The sequence below is a fragment of the Lepidochelys olivacea genome (genome assembly GCF_965140295.1).
Source record: "Lepidochelys olivacea isolate rLepOli2 genome assembly, chromosome: 12".
Lineage (NCBI taxonomy): Eukaryota > Metazoa > Chordata > Testudines > Cheloniidae > Lepidochelys > Lepidochelys olivacea.
The window spans coordinates 16800064-16826070 of NC_140422.1; the positions used below are offsets into that span (position 1 = coordinate 16800064).

Sequence of the window (26007 nt, forward strand, 5' to 3'; positions counted from 1 at the left end):
CCATAGGAAGTCTGCATTGAAAACTTCTCCCAGGGTCGTACATTAAATCACAAATGTTTTGTCCTCATGCCTCAAAATGGTTCCCTGTGTGCCCATTTCTCCCACAGCATCACACAGATAGGTTTGGGAAGGATTAGCTTTTAATTGGCCCATGCTGCAGTCATCAGTTTCTTCCACTGTTTACTGAAACTTTCAAAAATGTAAGTGCAACGTCTATGTTTTTATCGTCTTTATTATGATGAATGCAGGAAAACCGTTGCATTCGTTTGTGCTCAGTTCTATCTAATGCTCAATTATGAAATTGATATCATGAGATATGTCATTCAATATTATGGTTTTACTTCAAATCTGTTATGAATTGTGACAGCTGCCTTTTTTAGATTTTATATTAAAAAAGAACATCCAAGCCTTTTTTGGTACTTCCTCATACAAATAAAAAATATCAGAAAAATGGAAAGAAGTGCTTGAAAGTAAACACTGTTATTAACTGTTGATAATCATACACAATAAAAATCAAATCCATCTGAGCCCACAATGTACAGTAACAACAAGGAGGGTTCAATGGAACGCCCATCAGAGAAGAACATGGGAGAAGATGGAAGGAGACTTTTGTGGATACTGCTGAGGTCTGTAGCCTGGAGAGGAATATTGCAAAGAAGGAGGAGCAAACTCTTACACTTTTCTGTCTCCCTCTCTCTGTTAGTTGCGGGAAGGGGTGGGGGGAGAATTAAAACCCATGCTCTGAAACCAAAGCCCATTGAAGTCAGTGGGGGCGTTTCTGTTACCTTCAACGGACACTGGATCTGGTTTATAGATTTCTAAACATAAAATGTGTTCACGTTATGTGTTGAAGAGAGTTTCAGTGTATTGGATCTATGTAATGAGATCGTTTATTCTTTCTTTTTCCTAGAGATATACCCAAGTCCAGATCACATGGATCTGAACATCCTTGAACTTTGGGAAAGTCTGGATCATGATCTGAACTTTATGGATTGAGCCAATCTCTAACTTTCTGTTTGCACATTATTTAAATATTTTTATTTCTGATTTACTCTCCCAAACACAGTGGGCTATTTTCTTAAGTACCTATTGTGTAAGGTGTATTTGTGCATGGTGCTCTTCTCTGTCTGTAGTCTTCCCCAAAAAAATTTAGGAGCAAAACTGAATGGAAAAAATGCTGGAAAATCCTTCATTCCATCCTTATGGAAACTGCCATGTCCTTTCTTTCCGCTTGTTTAACCCAATTGACAACCGTTTTCGGGTGCTAAGAGTAGCTTTTATGAGGGTGAGTTTGGTATAAAATCAGACTAGAAAAAACTGAGTAGCTGGGATTTTTCTCCATAACAAGGGTCTACATTTGGCAAAAATGGTTTTCGCCTTGTTATTGCTGCACAATACCAGGAACATTTGAAATGAATAACAAATCTTTTAAAATAAATTTAGGAAATGAAAGCAAGGGAAGTGCCTCAAAAACAGCAGGCTTGTTCTCTTCAGCTTCAGAGTAGCACACACTTTTTAGTTTTCTGTTGCACCAAAATAAATAACAATTAAAACTTTTATTTTTGCTATCACCACCTCAGTGTTTGTCCTTTTAATATGCTGACAGAATTTAGTATACTGTAAAATGAAAAAATAAAATAGGTTTAATTTTTTTATTTAGTACTAAAGCAACACAAAGGATTAAATTCTCATACAGCCTCAGCTTCACTGTGTTGTTCAGGTGTAACTGAGGCACAGAACTTGACCAAAAATATTTAGTATCAACTGAAGGAGAAAGTGGTATGAACAAGCCAGATGTGTGTTTTTGCAAAATACAGCATCAGCTGCATGTAAAGGATACCACAGCTATGTAGAACCTGACTCTTCCCATTTGATAAGGCAGGTACTTAGGGTACCATTCATTGTGAAAATATTCCTTCTATTAGTTAAGGCTGGGGTTTTCAGAACATCCTAAGGAAAATTCATACTGGAAATTCAATGGATTTTGGGTGCCTAGTTCCCTAAGGCTGTTTTGAAAATCCTAGCCTAAAACAGGTTGGATCTTACTGAATGTGCAATGTGCCAAATAATTCACTGAACTACATGCTGAGCTGTGTGCAGGCAATTGCTGAACTGACTCTGGCTATTATTATTTTTCAGCAAAAATGTACAGGGAAGAAAAGTGGTGGCTCATTGTTCACCTGCTTTTCGTTAATTTGTGTATGAGCAAATGGATGCGTCAGTGCACCTTTCCACTGGTTGATTTCATCATCTGTTGTTTAGCTTCTTGAATGGACCTTTGTGCGTGCACAAACACCTATGTATCTCAAGCATTTAAGTCTTCAGAAATGCAAAATACTCCTTTTCTCTCCTATTTTATTGATGAGAGCATGATTCATACAAGTGTTGAGGAATTTTTTTCTGTACATGGTGATTCATTTCTGAGACCAAAACAAGTGCATCGGCCTCTCTGGATCTGGAAGAGAAATCATTCTTCGTTGTTGTTCTAGCACACAGGCATTAACTCTTTGAATGTATTCACAGTGTTTTCGGGGTGGGGCCTCCCTTGTCCAGGATTGTGTGAGTGCTTGGTCATTGGCTTCAGGGCCATCTTTTAGGGTGGGGCCTGTGGAGCGCTACATCTTCATTCACTGACAATAGCTTTTCCCGGTTTTATTCTAGGCCGCTGGAAATGTGGCCCTCCATCTTTGACCAGGAATTTGCTTGAGCAGACTACTGTACAGACTATGTGATGCAACGTGACCATGCAGTGAACACCCAGTGAGCTCTCACTTCTCTTGCCCCCTTGAGTACAAGCCCAGCCTGGAGGTGATGTCCTGGAGCTGCCCTAGGGAGCAAAGATTTCAGGTTACTCTGGAACCCATGAGGTCAGTGCTGTGTCAAGTGGAGTCCTTGCTGCCAACCCACTGGGCCTATTGCACTCTCCTTTACAGATATATGATGGGTACATTTTTATTTTGTTGTTTGTATTTCAGTAGTGCCTAGATATCCCAGCTGTAATCCAGGCCCTCTGGTGCAAGGCACTGTCCAGTCATATAGAATGAGACAGCCTTGCCCAGAACAGCTTGCAAGCTCATTAGACAAGACTGATAAAGGATGGGAGGGGAAGCAGAGAGAGCATTTGATTGCTCAGTCACAAAGCAGGTGGGTGGCAGAGTGAGTTCTGAACAGCGCACAAGTCTTCTGTGACCCAATCCAGTGACCTGTCCGCTAATAAATAGATATGGGGAGCAGTAATATAACTCTGTAAGAGACGCGACCTGCCGTAAAATGTCTGCATTAGGAGCACAGAACTGCAGCAGAAAGACTGTGTTTCCACAGAGGATGCTTGAGCACTCTAAAATTAGCCTTGAAAAAACATTTCCAGAAGCCCCTTTTTGAAGGAGCTGGTGCTTTGAGAAATGGGATTTGATGTGGCAGGGGACATGGTGCTACTCCCCTGGCAAGCAGTGACAGTGGAAGCAGACTACAAACCTAGCTTATTCCTGGGTCAGCGTGCACCTCGTATTTGGAAGTGCTTTAATCTTTGTGAGATTTCAGAGACATCTCTGCTAAAGCAACTCACGGCAGACAGCCCTTTAGAAGAAGGGATGGTTGTGGTGTATGCACAATTCACAAGAGGTGGAAGGCTCTACCGTACATTACTGTTTATATTTATACACTAAAGGAGGTGTGATAAGTAGATGTTGACTTGACATGGTTTGTGTTGATGTTTAGCAACTGTAACTGAAGCACCAATTTTCCTCTGCCTTCTGGTAAGTGTTCTTCTCAAGTTCTTTCTGTGTGGTTGAATGCAATGAAGTATATCAGGTATTTTCCAGGTTTGCAATGACATGCTCTCAGGCCACTGTATGTGAGCTGATAGCTTAATTCCGGTTTGAACATACTACTACTACATACAAAATTCCGGTTTGAACATACTACTACTCGCTCTTAATGTTCACTTCTGAAGAGCTTGCCCTGAGTCTGATACTGCACTGTGAATATAACCTAGGGTTTGTTCCTCCATTTTAAGGATTTCTGGGCATCTGCCCTACAGGTCTCCAGGAAGATTATTGTAGGTCAGATTATGGCATTAGGCACTGCCCTGAATGTCATGGGATCATCCCAACTTCAGAAGGGCAGTCCCCCAAACTGGGTGCCTGATCCTGACCAACTATTCAGAGATCAGTATGTTCAGAGCTGCAGTGCAACATGGGGACTCGAGGGAAAGAAAGTGCCTGTGGGGGGACACGATTCCTTCCCAAGGGACCTGCTTCCCATGAGGACTTTTCAGGTCAAAGTTTGGGGTCGGGATGCTTTTTCCCTGCCTCCCCCTGCGGTGCACCAAGAGACTGCAATCTGACAGGTCATGCTTGGACTGTACAACAGAGTGGAATGTTCTCCGCCTGCAAACCTGCTGAATCACCTGTCACAATGTAGCCCTGTTAGACTTGGTTCAATATTGAATACTCTCAATGAATACTGCATTAGTCAGTTTGTAAGGAACTGACTTGCTGGAAAGAGACTAAGTATCCATATTTTCCTGACTCTACCAGCTTCCTCTAGGATGTAGGAAAAATAATATCCACTTTCAATGATGGGGACAACTTTTCCAAATCAAGAGGTTAGTTTGTGGCTGCCAAATAAGTGCTTGCACTAACAGTTACCTATTAACTATGCATTTGCACATGCTAAGCCAGGGGTTTGTGCACAGATGGATGTTGAATTTGCAGTGCAACATAGCCACTGATGTTAGAAAATGTGCCCCTGCAAGGCTATTTAGCTCAATGGCTCAATCACCAGGACTTATGATTAAATGAAATATCCACTCTGACTCTAAATTCCATCCACTGCTCTTGATCCCTGTGTGCAATTCTAACGGTGAAGTGATGGTGACTCTGAAAGATATTTTGAGTTTAGGACTTTTTATTGTGTAGCAAGCGATGGCTTAATCCTGTTAAGCACTGGGATCTGATGAAAATGCTGATCTCCAAGTAGTTGGTTAGGATCAGTCACCCAGTTTGAGGTTGTTCTCATGACATTTAGGATGAGTGGCACTCCTCCTTGCACCTGTTCCTTTAGCTACTCGGTGGATACCTGAAAAACATCTACTCTCTGATGGACTTTCAGGTGTAAAGTAATGAGTCCAGCATATTCAGCAGATCTGGGTTTAGTATTGCAAAGTTTAAATGTTCAAAAATAATGAGTTAGGCCCCCAAAATCATGAGATTAACTTACAAGTAACTTTTGGGGGTATTTTCTCTTTTGGTGTTGTAGCTTTCAAGGGCCACGTTTTTCAAGTTTTCCTCCTCAACCAAGAGGGCTAGAAACTTACTTTAAAAATGGAAGCTTAGATTCTCCCCTAATTACATGCCTCTGGAGCATTCAAAAAGTACCATATCATGAAACTTGGGCTCAGATTGGGAAAATAGGCCACAGTGGGGGCCCTCCACTTTGCTGCCCCATGGCATTGCAGAGGCTGTTCGCTTGTTAAGTTGTGCTTCACACAGAAAGCACCTTCCCTGATGCTCTGTCATCTGTATTTGCTTCTGAATAGCTTCTGGTTGAGATTCAGGCATAAGTTTTGACCTACAAAGCTCTACCACGTTTAGGACCTACCTGCCAGAGAGAGAGGGTCTCTCCATTTAGTACCACTGCCATGCAGAGGTACTAGAGCAAACTGCCCCTGTGTTAACAGGGACAGGGCTGGTGGCAGGCCGTTGCCTGTGCATGGTCGTTGGCTCTGAAGCATACTCCTTTATTGTTTGGGCAGAGCTTGGCTTTGTTATTTAGAGGGCCCCACTGCAAAGCTCATCTGTTTCCCGGGCCATTTGTTGAGGTGCTGGGTGGACTGATGCGGGTAGTCAGAGAGGTGTGGGGTTGTTATTATTTTGGGTGAAGGTTATTTTCGACTGGGTTGCTCAGTTCTGGTGAGGTTCACACAATCAAAAATGGGCCAAGGCAATGAAGGGTTTGTGTCATCTCACTGTGTATTTGTTTAATGCCTCCTCTACTTTCCATTGCAGTTCATATGCTGATACGCAGAGGTTTCATTTCCAACTGCTTGTTGCCTAACACAGTTCCTGGATGCTGCTGAGATTTACCCTTAGATCATACGGGCAGTTTCCAGTCAGTGCACATCAGGACATAAAATGAAGGGAGAGCGCTTTCCCAGGCTCTATTTGATACCATTGAGTGCTCTCAGAGTCAGTGAACTGTGAATCATTTCTTATGAAGAATACTAATGATAATTTGCATTTCTGCACCACTTTTCAGGCAGATGGCCCCAAATATTTTCCTAAGCAGGCAAGGTGAGATGTGATCGGGGAGGTTGTACACATGGATTGGGTCGGGGCTGACTTTCTGGGACTGAGTTACTATTTCTTGTGTTACTTGCTTTACAGAATTGCAAGCTACCATGATAGTAAATATGGTAGGCATCACTTCGCCCAGCATGGAATATCCAAAGAAATCAAACTGATGTTTTAGTGCAGTAAAAATATGTTGCTAACAATCAGCTTTTAAAGTTCTTCCTTGAAATTTGGGATGAACACAACACATTTTGCCCACTTATTGTACATTAGTGTGTCCAGTTAAGCAGCACGCTCACCATGCCGTATTCCTCCCAGCAATGTTATGAATCCATGGGACATTCATTATGATGTGCCTTGTACATAGATCCAGTTAAGTTATAGAGGGCTCTATCTTACCTTTCAGCTGATGCATGGGGAAATAAAGGGTGCGGGCAGCCACAAAACCCTGTGTCAACAGCAGTGTGAGAGTTTTTGGAGGCCAGGCCAAATAATCTCATAATAATTGAGAGGCTGCTGGGAGAGAGACCTGGTCAACACACCATATCTCTAGGGCATTATGCCTAGCCATGCAAGCTGATGTCCTCACTGAGTGCTAGCCAGCAGATGGTGGCTGTACATGTTGCTTCTGTTCAGAGAAGCAGCAGATGATGTTCCACAGTGCTCATCCCTAGCTTGCCCTGTGGAAGTCCGCCCTGGACCATCAGGACTCTCTTTGCACAGGGCGCGCCTGCCCATACAGTTTCTGCTTTGCTGCACTGTCCAAGATTGTTAATGGCATGGCAGGTTTTGGTGCTTGTTGTTGAAGGCACTTAGGTGAATTTTTGTGCTCTGATGATGAAATATTGTTGACATGTTGGACCAGGCATTATGTATTTTGCCCATTCATTTAAAACAGTCCTTTGGGTTCTTTATTTCTATGCAGAATGAATGAGGGGAGTCAAGAAGGTTGCACACAGAAGCAGACCATGAAAAACAGTACAAGAAAAGAGGTCTTTGGTGAGATCATTTCCCTGTTTCATCGGATGATGAGAAAATTAAGGCACAGGTACTCAGGCTCCTGTGGAACTGTAGCAGAGTTTCATCGAAGCTTTCTCTAATAAAAAGTAGAGATGTTCAAATCATCATCAACTAATTTATTTCAGGAGCTTCATGATATTTTTCAAATATATTTGACAAATAATTTGTTTGTACCCTTTGCCCAGCAGACAGACAGATATAGATACTATGAGCCTGATTTACTATTGTCCTGCACCTCTTGTAGTCCTTCCCAGCAGTGCAAAGTGGGTATATAAGCCTACCCTTCTGACCTGATAGCATTTTATACCCACTTTACGCTGGTGTAAATGACTGTGCAATGTTTAGGACAATGGAAAATCATACAACCCCTAGTGTTAATGTGTATATATACACACATACAACTAAGATAAACCCTCTATGTGGCCCCCAAAATGTATGGCTCCAGGACAGCACTCCGTGAGTTTGCAAGCTTGGCCACATGAGTCTAGTTGCTAGAGATGGTTGACTCACTGCTGCTCTAGCAACCATCAGTTTTACTACCTGAAGTGGTTGTAATTCACTTGGCCTTGTGTCTGATCTGCATTTTGCAAACTAGAGAATGATTGATACATTTTGTAATTGTATTGTTTGGTTTTGCCTTCACATCTCAGCAAGCACTTTGCTGTGACATCCAAGCAGCACTAAGGAAATACACTCCCTAGCCTGCGAGCATGTGTACATTTGGAGAGGGCATTATCGAATTGGCATTAATGAGGGCTGGAAGGAAATGAATTCTAGATGTATGGCTTGGGGACTGCAGCCATATGTTGTAGAGTAGCTGGGCCTGAAATCCCAAGCCAGCTTCAGGGCCTGATAAAGACCCGAGGCTGAAGGCTGGAGATCCTGGATTGAGGAGGCTCTAGATGTGAAATCATTGAGCTTTAATTAAATAAAAGTAGACCGTTCCTGTTACTCTTCCTGGTCATATACAAAATGCCACCACTCTAATTGCATCACTTGTCACAAAATGTTATTTTATATTATATGGATCTTTATTTTGGGGATTCTCCCATGAAATTATATACAAAGTGACAAAGCCCAGACAGGACCAAGGCCCCAACCCTTTCTGTGCATCTGCACAGCTAACAAATGCAGAGATACAAATGCGTGTTTGATGTACCTACATTTTGTGTGTACAGCAATAACATCTCTGCTGTTAAGAAACGTGGCTGTAAGTGGTGAGCTCTGAGTGCAGTGTTTGAAGGCGTGAAGGGGAGTTACAGATGCACAACTGAATAAAGAAGAAAGGCTAGACCAGTCATGTATATACTTGGTGCTTTAAAAAGCGCCAATTGTACAAAGCTGAAAACAATTAGGAGCCAAATCAGCTGGGAGCAAGAATTTAATCAGAAAAATGTGAATGACAATTGGGAATTGCTTAAGAACACTTGACTAGAAGCCCAAAAGAAGCCACAATCCTACAATTGAGGAAGAAGGTCGTACTGAGTAAAATAGTGGCCTGGTTTAGAGGGGAAGTGAAAGCAGCTATAAAAATATACGTATAACAAATGGAAGAGGGGGGCAGTTGATAGTGATTGGGTGTAACCAGTAGCTAGTGGAGTCTATGGAGATTGACCATTGCTGTGACAAGAGTATCACCATTTGTAACCCTGATCCTTATGTAGGGAGGATCAGGAAATAAGTGCTGGTAAGAGACTAGACCATGTATGTCTCACTCTTCTTACACAGTGTCAGGAGAAAGCTAAATCTTGGCACAAATGGAGTGAATGAAACCTTCCGCATCCCTCAGTGGGGGCTCAAATTGTGAAAGTTGGCAATAGCGGAGGCACTCACTTTGCTGCCCCATGGCATTTCAAAGGCTGTTCATTCGTTAAGTTGTGCTTCACAGACAAAGCACTTCCCTGGTGTTCTGTCATCTGTATTTGCTCCTGAATAGCTTCTGGTTGAGTTTAAGGCATAAGTTTTGACCAACAAAGCCCTCAGTCTGGCAGCAAAGAATTGGAGATGGTGGTTACAGTGCTTTCAAATTTTCCTGCAAGCAAGACGAGTGAAAAGAAATCAGAGATGCTGAAATCCTCTCCCATGCCACATGTAGCAGACCCAGAGTCCGTTGAGATCTACAAAACATTCCAATGGGAGTATGAAGGAGACTGCAAACTGCTAGTCAAAGCCATTTACAAACTTCAAGAATATGGTGATCGGCCCAAGAATGTCCCTTAGGCACTTTGCTTTTTTAAACAAGAAACCAGCTACGAAGACCATGGAGCATTTATGTTATTATTCAGATTTATAAAGCTAAGTTGTGAATTTAAACAATTAACAGATGGACTAATTAAAGACTGAATTATTTGTGGTATAATTGATTGGTAACAATGTCAAAGCAAGGTTATTGCAAGAAATACTAACTTTTGTTTTTGAAAACAAAGAAAACAGCTTTATATTTTAATTCATTCTATTGTGATGTGAATTATACGAACCCTACCTTTGGTTTTCTTCCATATCTGCACTGTGTTGACTTCATAGGCTCACAGTTTTTCGTATAACCTATCTATCAAGCATTACAGTGCGTTAAAGTAATCAGGGCTCTGTCTAACACATCAGATGTTGTCATCAGGTTTTACAAGTGAAGGTGATATTTTTCTCAAAACCCCTGAAACAATTCATCTTAATTAGCACCAGGGTGAGCTTCTGCATGAGATTAGAATACAGTTAATTATTGAGAAATGTCATGGTAAATGCATTCTCTTAGTATTTTTACATAGAGTGGCAAAAACAGTTCTCTTTGTTGGTCTGAAAGCTTTGTGTGTTCAACTCATTTTGAAACTCTTACAACATGATGAAAGATTAATTTCTCTTTCTGGGATTTTCCACAAATGAACGCAGGGCCAGAGGGTAAAATCTGACCCATAATACATAGGTTGACAATTTTAATTGCTACTGAGTCAAACACACACATTCTAACTTGAATCATGTAACCCCTAATGCCCTCACAGGTTTTCCAGAGAGATTATTATGAGTTATTCTGTTTCTTCTCCTTTGCTGTAATGCGCCATATTTTTTTGGGGTCTCCTTGTGCAGACTGAGCTTTCTGTGGTCCCTTAGAGCCTGATCCAAAAAGCCGACGGAAATCAAAGGAAAAACTCCTGCCCTTAAAGAATGCAAATTCTTGTTACTAAATCACTTCCAAAACTGCAGTCTCAAAACAAAAATAGAAACAGATCTCTGGCTAAAGTTTAGTGTGTGATCAGTTCCTGTGGAGATCAGAGTAGACAAATCAGTGCTTTCAAATCTTTCAAGGAAAAAGGAAATATTGGCTAAATACATCTCTGGTTACCACCATTGAAATCAATAGAACGAGGTGGAGTTGCCCCTGTGATGTTTTGGCCCAATATGTACACTAGTGTTGTGTTGACCTTCGCTCCTACCCGCCCTTCCCCATCAGTGGCAGCAGAGCTGGCTAGGAGTGCCCCGGCGGGAGGGTTATACCTCTAGGACGCAGAACCCCTCCCGGAGGCCATCCTGGGTTGCTATGGCTCCACGCTTCCTTAATTCAAGGCTCCGTCTTTCTGGACCCCAGCGCCGCCTCCACCTCCGAAAGAGCAGTTTCTGATCCCGGGAATGTTGCTCCCCGTTGATTTATTCCTACACCCACCTTTCAGCTCCTGTTGGGAAAGGAATTGATGAATAGAAGACCCTAAATAAAATGACTTGGCATTTGTTTTCTGATGTGGTGAATAACAGACAGTCCTAGTCATGCTCAAGGCCCTCTTATTCATCAACAGCCCTAAACTAGCTGTGCCCTGTCATTATGAAACAATGCAGATATTTTATTTCATCACTTGCGAAGTCCAATGTGACAACAGAAAAGCATGGAGAGCGACGAGCAATAACATGCGTCTTGTCCATTTGAATAGGGCATTTATAGATTATTTTTTGTCATCAGTTTTTCTCCCTGGCAGCTCACTCTATAAAAATCTCAGCACCACTTCAGACAACATCATCATGCTCAATGGACATCATCATGAGATTTGCTCTTGGACCAGCTTAATCCCTTCACCCCTGAATTGTTTGCTACCACATGCTGTGCAGTATGTGGCTTTCCACATTGGAAAGGCTAAAGAAGTCCCACAGTGTTGATTGTCTGAAGACCAGGGTCCAGTTCAGCATGGCAGTGTTTTTGAATATTCTCCTCTGCACCCTGGCTGTGCCCAGAAAGGAGTCAGTAAATACTTACAATGCACTTATCTTTCCATGGGATTCACGAACTGGGCGATGCTGCGGCTATTTCAAATGCAGCATGTCTTTGATTATGCAGAACAGCTTTTCTTTGTTGTTGCTGAAAGCATTGTACTTGAAGTTTCTGCTAAAGTGAAGACCCCCTATATTTTTCCGTGTGTATCGTAGTATAAGGCTATGACTACCCTGCAAATGAGGGTGTAGTTTGCAGCTCACAGAGACATGCTAGCTGTAATCTAGTTAGCTCGCTAAAAACAGCAGTGGGGACACAGCAGTGCGGGCTTCAGCACAAGCTAGCAACGTGAATACACACAAGGGAGGGTGGGGAGGTGGGCTCAGACAGCACACATGCCACCTTCTCACTGCTATATTTCATGAGCGAGCTCAATTAAAGTTAGCATGGGTAAATCTCTGCAAGCTGCAAATCACAGCCCCAGTGTAAATGTAGCTGTAGGGTCAAATAGAACAAAAAACGTTTAGGGAGAATGAAGAAAGAGTTACTTCCCCATTTTAAGTTACTGTTTCTCTGCAGTGCTTTGAAAACTTGGTTGGGGTATCGTCAGATCAAGGCACGGAATATCTCAAACAAGGGGAAGTGGGAATGTTAAGCTACAAGTTGTCTATGCTACAAGTTGTCTATGATGAAATTCAGCATTTATATAGCATTTTACAATACATCTTCAAAGCGCTGTACAACACCTCTGCAGGGGATATAAGTAAATATTATTATCCCCATTTTCAAGGTGGGGAAACTGAGGCAGTGAAGTGATTTGCCCACTTGTACTGTGAATCAGTGATAGACCCACAATTAGACCTGAGGATCCTGTACTTCTAACCTCAGCCTACTTTACTGGTGCAATTAAAACATGTGGGAAGCAAAGCACTACACGTATTGTCAGTGCAGTGAGGTGACTGCAAACAGAAATTAAATCAGTTGTGAATTCTTTTTTCTATACTTACAACATCCCAGAGACATTGCTCTGGGATCAGCAGCAGGAGCATCCAGCTAAGGAGGTTAATTTGTGAAAACAGTAATTTTAGGAGGCAAATTCTACATAGCAGAAATAGCAAGAAGTGGTGAAGAAGAAAGCAGGTACAGTCTAAACCTCTGTTTCTACAAGGAGGTAAACCTCCATATGTTTGGAATAAAGAAACCAAGACCTGTGATGTGAAAACGCACGGCTTGCTTTCAGACAAAAGACAGTTGGTTTCACTGCACTGGCTTCTAATGGCGGTGTCTTCACAGAATACTTCAGAAGTGATGGATGGAGGCATACGTATAATGACCTGTTCAAGTCAGAAACTGAGACAGTCTCAAAGGAAGGTGCTGACCAGATCTATCGAGTGAGACACGTGAACGTGTTCAAGAGCTGTGCCAGTTCAATTTTACATATATATCTTCCTGACAACCGGGAGGAGAGACAGGATTGCACATTTTCTGAGGATTAATAGTTTCTGGTATTTCTTTAATTTATTACTTTCAGGAGTAATGTCGACTTTGTTTCCTTTTTAGCAGGGCACCCGCACAATCTTTAAAGTGCACAAATAAAATTAAGTCCACATAGCTTCTGTGTTCGTGCAGCAGCTGTTTACATGACAACACATTTTATCTACATACATTTAATCAGTTTCTTCTATGAAACTGTCTCAATCCATCAACATATTTGTAAATCGGTTCAGTTTCCAGTTCTGGAATTCGCCTCTGCTGGCACAACAAAGAGACAGGGAAGACTTATACCTGGGGATGGGGGCGACAAAAATGTGTTTTCCGTTCCAGGCTGAACAGCTCCAAGTCCTAAGGCATTTGCCAGAATGATTGTGTGGAGCTGGTGATCTCACTTAGCAGACGCCGTAGCGAGGTTTCATTTCAACAGATAGATTTCTCCACGGCTGCACATGTATTCAAAACGGTAGGCAAAATAAGGCAGTGTATTCCAGTGAATAGGGCATTCGACTGGGGACTTAGGAGAGCTGGTTCAATTTCTGGCTCTGCCACTGACTTGGTGTGTGGCAAGTCACTTTGTCTTTCTGTGCCTTAGTGTCCTCCTCTGTAAAATGGGGATAATGACACTTCCTTCTGCTGTAAAACACTTTGAGATCTGGGGCGCTAATAAAACTGAATGGTCAAGAGCCAGTTCTTTGTGAACATATCAGTGCCTGAAACATTAGTGCTTCCTTTCACCTGGCCCCTTGTTGGTGTGAAAGTGTGGGAGGGAGATGGCTCAAGTTGTCTATTCCACTCCAGCTTTGGACTATGCGAAGTAGGCCCAGTGCCTGCACTAGGCTCCATAGAAGGAATGGGAGAAACACAAAGGGCTGGGGCGAAGCTCTGGCACAAAGCTCTGCCACATAGAAGAAATTAACACCAGGTCCTACTGGAGGGGAACTCATGGCCTCACCCTTTGGCTCCCCTGGAGCCATTGTGCTTTTTTGAAATTGGGTTGTGTTTGTACAGTGCCTAGCACTAGGCACTGCTGTGACACAAATATTTAACAATACACAGTTAATAGTGCACTGGATAGTATTATTTCTTCTGAGGTCGCTGTGCTGTCTCATTTGTTGGTGGTCTCCACTATATTAAGGATAGTTTCTCTCTGCTGATAATCATAATATAAAACTGCATTAGGTCTTGATACTATTTATATATTTATGAGGGAGAACATGCATGAATGGAGAGTAAAGCTCTTAGCATATGCAGTGAAGCCAAAAAATGTGGTGGAGACTGTGGAAAGAGGGACAGCGGTGGCCCAGGCAAGCAAGTTGCATGAATATTTGCAAGCAAAATTGGACCATTTCTGAAAATGCCCCATGTCACTCCTGCTCCTGTGGTGTTCCAGCTGCACATGTTTGCTAGCGGGTACAAGGGAGGGCACCGAGGAATGTAATTGTGCTGTGGCGAATTCACTGTAGGACTTACCCCGTCTCACAGAGCCAGGTGCACTGGAGCCTGGCTGTGCTAGGCAATGACACTGCTCTCATGTTTTCCTGAATATCTCACTTTTCTCTTTCCAAAACAAGATATCTGTGGCCAGTGTGAGAAAAATCCTGCTTGTTTAGTTCTGAATTTCCTTATGTCCATGAGGTTATAACACAGGACCTCAATTCTGGGTTCTGGATGTCCCTGGCTCCAGGGCAACACAACGTCTAGTGGACCAACTAGTGTTGCTTTGTGACTTCTATGCTAGTAATTCTGTTGTTTGTGCCCTGGCATCCATTTCCCGCATCTTGGCTGCTGAAGACTCAGATTGTGCCAGTTGTTTCATTACCTGGGAATGGCACACGCAAGATAATGTGCGTGCCCTAGCATTAAGAGATCCAGAAGTGACAGCGTCAGCTTGAATAGAATAGTTTGAGGCAGTTCTCCTGAAACCTGACCAGTTTCTTTGTTGCCAAATACAGTAGAACTTCACAGATCATTACACCACTTGAGCAGTTTTCTTGTTTGGTCAAGAAAAGGGAGGGAATCTCTTTGCTGTCCTCTGATGGTTGAGCTTGGCTGTGCACTGAGCAAACCCTGCAAACGTACCCAGGCAACGTGGGCTTGTAGCTTAAAATGTTCTTTGTATTGAATATGGCAGTCAAGGCAGCAGTTCTCCCTTTAGATAAAGAATGATAGGCAAGCATGGGTACATGGTTGCCAGCACCCGTAGAATGCTGTCATGACTGGCAATTCTTCAAGAGGGTGATGTGACCAGCCTGGTGATATTTAGCTTTGTTTTTATATGAAGCTCTTCATGTGCAGAGCCTCAGTGCTGATATGCTGTGCCATTTGCTCTTAAAGATGAGCATTCCTGCTAGGGCAAGAGGGCAATCATGAGACCCTATCCCCTCCCTCCCAGGATGTCCCATCAATCCATGCTGCTTTTCCGTCATGGCGATGTGCTGTTAGAAATGCACAGAACACCATCAAGCCTCATCACCAGCAAGGCAACAAATACGCAAAATCACCAGTGAAACAGGAGCTCCATAGTGCTGCATTTGGGGCTGCTTCAGGGAAGTGCCCCTCCCTGAAAAGATCCTTCTGTTGTTGTTGTTGTGTGGCAGAAGACTGCAGGTCTGTTTCTCTTATCTGCTGTGATTAAGAGAGGCCATGAGGCTCACTCTCGTTTCTAGCCCATTCAGGAGGGAAGTTGGCAAGCCAGCTGCTCCATGAATGTCTAAGGGGGGCATCTCTCCTGTAGATTCCCCCAATCTCCTTTCTCCCCTATTGTCTGTCTTCCCTGAGTTCCTCTCTTACTGCCCCTAGGCTCTTTTCCCTCTTCCCTCTTTCCCCCTGGGGCTTCTCTCTTCCCCATCTCCAGTGGTGAATCCCCTTGGTGTTTACTCTCTTATCTTCCCGTCACTTCTGTGGATAAGGAGCTTGCTAAGGCTGGTGCTGTTAACTTGTCCTATCTCCTGTCAGAAATCAGGATTGGGCAAAATACGGCCCACAGGCTGGATCCAGCCCATCTAACATTTCTGTTTGGCCCACTAAGCTCTTTGGCTGCCCCCTCGTGATCTCTATGCCGCTCAAAGTCCCGCCTGCCTGCCGTGGCCTGATGCTGCTTCCAGAAGCAGCCGGCTGCTACTGGCATGTCTCTGCGCACCTCTGGCGGTGGGGAAGCATCTCCGCACACTGCCCCCGCCCCTACCACTGTCCTCACAGCTCCCATCGGCTGGTTTTCAGTCAAAGGGCATGCAGAGATGTGTCATGGTGCCAGCAGCCAGCCGCTTCCTGGCGTGGTGTGGGGCCACGGCAGACAGGCAGCCTGCCTGCATGCCCCACTGCGCCGCCAGCCGGGAGCCGCCTGTGGTAAGCACCTCCCACCTAGAGCCTGCACCTCGCACCCCCTCCTGCACCCCAACCCCCTGCCCCAGGTCAGAACCCCCTCCTGCACCCAAATTCCCTCCCAGACTCTGCACCCCCTCCTATACCCCAATGCCCTGCCCCAGCCCGGCACCCTCTCCTGCACCTAACTCCCAGCCCCCTCACCCTCTCCTGCACTCGAACACTCTGCACCAGCCTGGAGCTCCCTCCTGCACCCAAATTCCCTCCCAGACCCTGCACTCCCTCCATTAATATAGTAGCAATGTGCGGCCCGTGACAACTTACCAAAATTTGTGGAGTGGCCCCCCTGTGAAAATTATTGCCCACCCCTTTGTCAGATGCTACTGCTGCTTCCCTTTTTTTGCCTCTGCTCCTGGTGAGAGGTGGTTGGCAGTAGGGGCTCTAATCAGGCAGGAGGAAGAAAATCAATGAAACCACTGGCCACTCCCAGAACAGAGGGAAGAAAATTGGGACGGTCATGACCCAAATGAGGCTGTTGGCAAGTGTGTCAGAGAACAAAAATTAAGAGTATCTGCATTCGTTTGTCTAGGTCTCCAACAAAATAAAGGGAAGACCTGTGGATACTGAGTATATACATTATTATTATTTTCAGAAGTGAAGGCATGCAAAGGTGCCTGTGTCCATGCATTGAAATTCTCTGTGCAGATGACTAGTCTAACAGGTTATTTATACATACAATTGCTATAATTGTTGTGCTGTTCTAGTAACTGCATGTGCAATTTAGTTGTGCACGTGTGTGCACATTTGCACACCTAAACTTCTGAAAATCAACAGGCCCATCTTCTACACAGAATGAAATATGCCATGAACTATTTATTGGTTATGAAACATTACATCTGCTGTATAAATAAAAAGATCAGACTTCCAGTCTGCTGTTTTAGGGCACAGACCATCTGAGTAAAAAATGGAAGACTTTTATGTGTGTGCTGGGGTGGTGGGCTCGCAGTCTACACAGCACTGTTTGTAGCTTTGCAGAAGTGTTTGCATTGCAAAAGAATCAGCAATGTTTAGGTGTGTAACTGGGTACAATGTTCACGTGTTTGTTGGAGCTGCTTGTAGCATATTTTGAAAGACGATTAGAAGTCCAACCCCCTGGCAGCAATGAACATCAGAGCTTTATCTAAAGGCAAACTTGTGCGGTGACTAACACCTGCAAATTTCATGGGGCCTGATTCTTATTTACATTATGGCCCCTTCACACGGTCCGACAGTGTCAAGGAGCCTTAAAGTGTCATGCAGTTCAGACACCTGTGAGGCCCCTTTCCTCTACCAGACTGGTATATGGGGCCCATAGTGCAAATGAGAATTGGGCCACTGTCTTCAGTTTTACTGAGGGTCCCTCTTTAGTTCAATGCTGAACTTGATCCTACTTGGTTCAACGAACAGATCTCACGACCCTGTGGTCAGATAAAGCCAGATTACAAATTTTATCTCCACACTCGAACAGTGCTCCAGGTCTTACAGGCTTCACTCAGACAAAGCTCACATTGCCATCCACTGGTGTTTTGCTTGTGCAACTTCTGCAGAACTGAGCCCAACACACACACATCCCAGCACTAGAAGTTAATCCGCTGTAGAAAGCCGGGGTAATTCCAGAATTCAGAACATGTAGCAGTTTAATGGGTACAGAGGAATAATTATTTTCCATATTAATATGTTAATATATTTCAGTTCATTGCAAACAGCTGACACTCTACACTTTGTTGACAATCTTAGAGCTTTGATAAAGTACATCACCACCTAAAATAATTATAGCTAGTTTGACACACATACCACATCAGCAAGTCAAAGCTTTTGTTGTCCATGTGTAGGACACGATTCTATGGACATGTTTATGGAGTTTGATTTATATACATAAAAGTACCTATCACCGACTCCAGGCTCTTTCACAGCTATTAAAGCTCCAAGCTATACAAAAAATTAACAGTGCCAGTAGCACATAACAACCCAAGTCAGACTAATCAACCTGCAGACAAAAGATATATTCCCCCTCCCCCACCCATCTCCAGAGATCCCAACCCCATTGTCCCCAGCACCTCAGCTCCCTCCAAAAGTTCCACAGCTAGATGGACTTGACAGTGGGCTTTGGAGCTCAACACATCTGACCTGTTTTGCAGCCAGGGGCGGGACGCATTCCAACAGCACAGCGCTCGGGTAGAAACACCCTGCTAGTATCACCCCACCCTTTACACAGAAGAGGCTGCAGTTCCTCCACTGATCAGAATTACAGGGGAAGATGGGTGAGTCTCTCAAAATGGCAACTCTCAAGTCATTTTAGCCCACATGTGATGGGGTGTATACCCCTTCCCAGCTTTAAAAGGGTTAATATGGATATGAGAGGCCAATTAGCCCACCTGGCTGCACTTGGGGAGTGGGACATCCCTAATTAAAGATGTGGCCCAGCTGTAAGAGGAGCTGGGTGATTGCTATAAAGGCAGACAGCCTGAGGAAGAAGGGGGCTGCTGAGAGAAATTTTGTAGTCAGTCAGTGGAAGGGGACACCCACCCCGACCCAACCGGTCAGAGAGGAAGCCCTGGGGCTGGGTTCATCTCCTGAGTTTGTTATGGGATTGCAGGAGGGTTCCCTGGCCCTGAAAGAAGGGTGAACTTGGAGATGCTGTGGGAAAGGTCTGCCAGCAGGCTTGGTAGGGTGAAATCTGGGGGGTGGCATCAAGGTGTCAGGTAGAGTATACCTTGACTGCATGTCCTACAGTCCCTGAACCGGAGCCCAGTGGAGAGGGTGGGCCTGAGTTTCACTACTAGTGACTGGTGGTGTGAAGCCAAGAAGGGGATATGGACTACTGGAAACCCTGAGAAAACGGGGTAGGACCACTGGGTCCAGAATTGAGAGCAGCAGGATTGGGCATTTGTTTTCGTTAGACTTTCTGTTATCCTAGCAAGTGTGGAACTGTTTGTAGCTTTGTAGACGTGGTTGCGTTGCAAAAGAATTAGCAATGTTTAGTTGTGTAACTGGTAACCTGACCTTGCCTGAGGGCTGAGTCACGAGAAGAGGTGGACCACAGCTGGCCTCGATCGACCTCGGTGGGGGTGCTAGATGTGGACAACTGGCTTTATCATTCGACGGGGTACTCCAACAGTAAGTCCATCCTTCACCATAATTTTATCTAATCTGTTTTTATGATGTCTATAACTGTGTGTTGACATTAAAGACTAAACTTATAGGTAATCAAATCAGTTACTGATACTTTTGGCAATGCAGAGGGAGTCTAACTCTTGGAACAATTTTTATGCTGGAAAACTCCATGTAAATGTTATTTCTACTTGAAATCAGTGGGAGTACTGCCAGATAAAACTCTTTGACCAGACTTCAGATTTCAGGGGAAAAATGGCATCAGAGGTCCTGGATAAAGTCTAATGTAAAGTTATTGAGAGCCCTGCTGCACAGAGCTACAAGGAAATATTGTTTGCACAAAAATTTTTTCCTCTTGTGGATGCTATGCCATAGTTAGACAGTAGATGGCGATAGTACTACAAGAACAACTGAGTCTTTTCCCACTGCGCCCAGAAACAAATAGTCCTTTCCTAGAAAGCCAGCTGACTAATTAATGTTTGGTGCAAATCCTTCAGTTATTACTGAGCAAATATGGAAATATGTGAGTTTAACTACTTTAAAGATTGAAAATAATATTGATTAACAAAGGGAGAGAGGCAAAAGCAACGGCATCTCACTTAAATGCAAAAAATGACCACACCAGCAAGAGAAGAAGCTCTCTGGTTACTGTAAATTAATAAGCAGTTTGGGAAAAAAGGACAAAACACTAAGATCTACCAATATCACAATATGTATTTTATACAAACACAAGTGCACTCTCTAACTAAAAAGTATTACTGAGATTCACTTGAAGGCTTAGGATCGAAGCATACTTTTAATTACTATAACTCCCCTTTACCAGTTTAATATTCATTTGGATTAAAGAAGAGGTTTACACAGCATTTAGTGGAGAAGTTCCTCTGTTCTTCCTACATTCAGTTGTCTAGCATGCAGGTGATTCTAATAGTTTTACACAATGTCCTAGAGAACCTGGCATTTATTTCAGTGTCCACAAACACATTACCTTCCTCACTGAACAGGCAGGGCAGGAGGTATTTGTATGATGATGTTGCTGCAGATCTTGGAGGAGGGGGGGATGCATGAGCTTTAAGGGCAACACTTTATTTCTAATAAAGTTCCTATCAGTGTTAGAAGAAAACAACTTTCTGTGATTCTTTGGATACCTATATACACAATGGGCACAGATTCCAAGGGGTGCAGATAATGAGGTCTTTCTAGATCATCAAACACACAGGGCCAAATTCTTTTCACAGTTTCAATGGAATTACATGGTGAATGACTTGGGTCCAAATTCTTACACTTGACAATACCTATTTTGGATAGAAACAGGCTAGATTCTAGTGTTCTCCAGTAACACTCTATATAAGTCCATTGCAGCTCATTATCTATACCAATACAGTTAAGTATGTATTTACACCAGTGTCACTGAGAGCCAAACTTAGTCCTATGGCATTCCTCTGTTGGTACCTTTTTGCTTTAAACTTTTGCTTAGGGTTCACCTCTGATACTCTTATTTAATATCAAAATTTTTACACCTTCTTTTGGATGACTTTGTCTTTGACTGTAAATATTCATGTTAGCATGTGTCATAGTTACTGGGTAAGCCATGCCTCAGACCTCTTTTGTCTCGTGTGCACTCCTCCCTCATCTGATAGGTCTGGCTTCCTGCACCTCACTTTGGTTGGAACTACATGGTCCAATCACACCTAGACTGGATGTATGAGCTGTAGCACCCTGTTTATCAACCTTGGTAACCTGACAGGCCTAACTGAGTTTGGCAACTGTAAGCCTTTTCCTCTGGGACCTTGTGATAGAAGCAGATTAGTGATCTCATACTGCTTCTTCCAAACAAAGCGTTATTTATTCTTTCACCCCAAGGCACAAAGCACATAGAGCAAAGAGTTAAAAGAAACCGAGTCCTACATGCCTAACCTCACAACCCCTAATCTTTCCTTGCAAGTTTTGGTACATTTCATCTAGCCCAGTGACCTCCATCTGTGACTGGGAGAAGCATACAGTCCTGCTCACAGCGTGAACACGCGCACACACTCTCTCTGTCTCCTTGCATGCCTGTCAGCTCTCACTGACCTTCCCTGGGCAGACCCCTTAGTTCATCCAACCCATCCTCCTTTTTCTGTAGGTCCCCCAGGTCCTGTAATGATTTAGCATCCTCCTTGAACCTAGGCTTGGCCTTAGTCAGAGTAAACTATTCATAGCCTGACTGCAGCCAGGTGTGGGGTATTCCCCAATACATTGCTTCCTTGTTGTTTTCTCAAAGCCTCTTATCTGTACCATTGTTCTGCCTTTCCTGGGGTTCCTTTAACAACCCTTTTGATTTAACGCTATACCGTAAAGCAGGAAAAGATCACACAGATAATCTGGAGACATATATTTATAAAATACACTATATAGAACTCCTCATTCTCCACATCATGTTCTTGGAATATTTATTCCAGAAATAAAGGAGAATTTCAACTGGCCATCTCATAATTTAACTTTCTGGCCCGGGCAGCTATTTTGCCAGAAGTCACAAGCTACTTCTGGATATCAAAAGTAGCACACAAATTAGCATGTGTAATTCATGTACATGTGTGTTTGTATAGCCAGGTTGCAAGATTTTCAAAAGAACTTATCAACTTCTCATGGATCAGGAACTGGTTAAAATACAGGAATTAAACTGTAGGAATAAATCTTCAGTTTTCACAATGAAGAAGGAGAAACAGCAGGGTCCCCCCAAGGATCTTCAGTGGGACTAGTGCTGTTCAACATATTCATTAATGATCTGGAAAAGGGGGTGAACAGTGAGGTAACAATTTGCAGATGATACAAATTTACACAAGATAGTTATGTCCAAAGTTAATTGGAAAGAGTTTCAAAGGGATCTCACTAAACTGGGTGACTGGGCAACAAAATAGAAGATGAAATTCAGTGTTGATTAAATGCAAAATAATGCACATGGGAAAAAATAATCCCCACTATGCATACAATATGATGGGGTCTAAATTAGCTATCACCACTCAAGGAGATCTTGGAGTCATTTGTGGACAGTTCTCTGAAAACATCTGTTCAGTGTGCAGCACCAGACAAAAGCGCTAACAATGTTAGGAACCGTTAGAAAAGGGATAGATAATAAAACAGAAAATATGCTGCCACTACATAAATCCATGATATGCCCATATCTGGAATACTGCATGCCACTCTGGTCACTCCATCTCAAAAAAGCTATATTAGAATTGGAAAAGATGCAGAGAACAACAAAAATTATGAGGGGTGTGGTACAGCTTCCATGTGAGGGGAGAGTAAAGAGACTGGGATTGTTCATCTTAGAAAAGAGACAACTAAGGGGAAATATGAGCGAGGTCTATAAAATTGTGACTAGTGTGGAGAATGTGAATAGGGAAGTGTTATTTACCCCTTCACATAATACAAGAACTAGGCATCCGATTTAAAACAAACAAAAGGGAGTACTTTTTCACACAAGGCACAGTCAACCTATAGAACTCCTTGCAAGTGGATGTTGTGAAGGCCAAAAGTATAACAGGCTTCAAAAAAGAATACGATAAATTCATGGAGTATAGGTTCATTAATGGCTGTGAGCCAAGACGGTCAAGGACACATCCCCATGTCCACAGTACCACTAAACCTCAAAGTGCAAGAAGCTGGGACTGGATGATGGGATGGGTCACTCAAAATTGCTCTATTCTGTTCATTCCCTCTAAAATATATGGGACTGGCCCCTGTCAGAAGACAAGATCATTGGGCTAGACTGATCATTGGTCTGACCTAGTGTGGATGCTTAAGCACTTTCCTGAATTGGGGACTTTATCAGCAACATATTTCACTCAGACGGGAAATACTGAAAACTGTGAAAGGGAAAATTTATCTTTTGTAGGATTTGCTGCCATCTACAGACTTGATAAATATTTATTTTTTTGGACATCTTGATAGCTAAAGTGACCTTTCATTTTTACTTTCTCCATCTGTCTGTGTTTACTTTTAGTGTTAAGGTTTTCTCCTGTCCATCTTAGACTAACAAAGCAATATTTAAATATATGCAAATTGCCCAATTTTGCTGATGTCTAAGGAACATTTTTAAGGTCACTGTTTTTGATTTATCTTACAGAGATAACAAATTTATGCACCATATATTTGATCACTACTTGTTTTTATCTACGTCTTCTCTGATTGTATTTGAATGGGTTTATTTTCTATTTTAAATAAAAGATTTATGCCTTAGCTGTCAGAGTTTGCCTTTATGTGAAAATTTAATCTTCTTTATAGAAGTCTAGATTAATTTATTAGATTAAACTGTCCCTTCTGTTTCTCAGATGGTAGAAATATACTTTTCTCTGTGGGTACAATACATTCTAAAGTTAAAATAAAGGACTGTATTAGTCTGTACAATAAAGCAATGTCAGGATGGGCAATGGAAATAGACACTGGTGTTCTTAATCTATGACAGTGAGTAATGGAAATTCCCTGACAAGTAAACATGACAAGCTAGGTAGCAGACAGTACCCTGGAAAATGTTTCATGAAAAAATTTGTGTTTTCATAGCACATCCCTCCTACTGAGATTTAATAAATATGATTTTATACCATAGTATCAGTAGGCCACATTCTGATATTTGATAAACCTGAATTTGCATGGATGTGTAACAAACCAAAATCTGGCCCAGTGTTTCCAATAAGTCAGAATTTTGTTTATGGATTTTTTTTTTTGGTCTGGTATTTCATGTGCTCCAGGGTGATGTTTCTCCAATATTGCCTAACATCAGGCTTACCCAGTACAGAAATATCAAGGCTTCTTTTCTGATTTAAATAGGGAAGGAAAAAAAAGCCCATCCACAGGTCTAGTTGACCTGACAATTATTCACTGTCCACACAGGAATAGCAGGTTGTGTCATGAAATTCTCCAAGCACCTGTAGTATCTCAAACCGAGGCTGGGACTCAGAAGGCCTAGTATTTGCCACACTTTCCCCGGAATCTCTCTCCACCATCACAGCTTCAGACACTTCACTCCATACCTAATTGTTTTTATCCCCCGTTAGGTCCCAACTGGTGTGGGAACAACTCTAGGATAGAGTCCTACATGGAGGAGTGGATTAGGTCAAGTCACAACGGAGCCTCCACATTATACTGTGTTGCATCTGTGCTTTAACACAAAGCCTCATTTTAACAATCATGCCTGACCATTCAGGCCTCATTTGCTAATACGTCAGTTTCAACCAGCCTGATATTCTACAAATGCTTCCACCTTTGTTAGTTGCTTAAAGACTTCAGAGCCTCTTATAAAGAGCCCTATCTTTTATCACAACACTTTTGAATGCTGACATGAATGCTTTCCTGAATTTGAGTCTACATGCAGGTGCAAGTGCTGTTCTGAACAGGGATACTTTTCCAAAGGGAGCCAACCCATCATCTTGATCTGCTACCCCCAGAGATTGCATTGTAGGTTCATAAAAACTGCCAGTCTGATTAAAAGCAATGAACCATCTCATCCAGTATCCGGTTTCTGATATTTTCCATTTCCATATGTGTCATAGGAAGGTACCCGAAACCCCATTGGGGAATCTAGTCTTTAAAGGTTCTTATTTCCTGGGCTTCAGCAGTACCTATGCTCAGCAGTGTAGCTGGCAGGAAATATGATGCCAAATTCCACCTTTTAAAACCACGTTTGAGGTGGACGATGTATTTGTACCAGCAGCCACACAGAACTCTAAAGAGCCCCCTGAAGGCCGCCTCATGTACATGCACTCCCACTTCTGAATCCGTTTGACAGTCGATACTCATGAATACTGAATTTAATTCCTGAGCTCCCAGTCCTCCCTGAAGCTGAGTATTACAGCCCATTGATTATTTAATTGCTGAAGACCAACACAGCCTTAACTCATAGAAAGCTGCTGTGGTGTCTTATTTGTGTAGCCCATTTCTTTGCAGGTATGTGCTAAAGTTACTTCTGTTTCTTCATGTTTTATAACTTAAAAAAAATAGGAAGGACAGAGTTAGTGATAGAACCTTTCTCTGATAGATTTTCTATGATTGCTACATTACAATTAAGGGTATAATTTGCAGCAAAAATATGCCTGTGCTATACAAGAAAACCAAAATTAAATTGAATGAGTTGCTAACAGTCAAGGTTGCACGCATTCATGCTAATATGACCATCAATTAGTGAAGCACACATCTAGAGATACAGCTATTTTATCAGATACACACTATTGTGTTAGGGAAAATGTGTATCGTCATAACAAATACTACTTTGAGATGACCCTCTACTCAGTCAGGCTCATTAGGCAAAACAAAAACAAAAGTGACGCTAGTTAATGGTGTATGTTTTAAGGGCTTCTGGAATTTATTTTAATCCACAGATTCAGGACTAGTGTTAAATACCTTCTTATCGCTGCTTCATGTACGTGTACTACTGCATTTCTACAGAGGTACCAGCGAGCAATGCTTTCTAAGCACAATCACTTGAGGCCACGTTTCCAGAAACGCTCAGGTCTGACAATTAAGGTCAAGTTTTCAGAAGAGCTCAGCTTTCACTTAGGAACTTAA

At 42.8% G+C, this 26007-nt stretch overlaps 1 long non-coding RNA gene across 1 annotated transcript in view; it reads right to left on the reverse strand.

The window, feature by feature from the left end:
- Positions 1–9735: 9735 nt before the first annotated feature.
- Positions 9736–26007, reverse strand: part of LOC311529208 — a 68181-nt gene continuing 51909 nt past the window's right edge. The window contains exon 4 of the long non-coding RNA XR_014713791.1: positions 9736–10975. This is a non-coding gene — a long non-coding RNA (uncharacterized lncRNA). The remainder of the gene's footprint in view (positions 10976–26007) is intronic.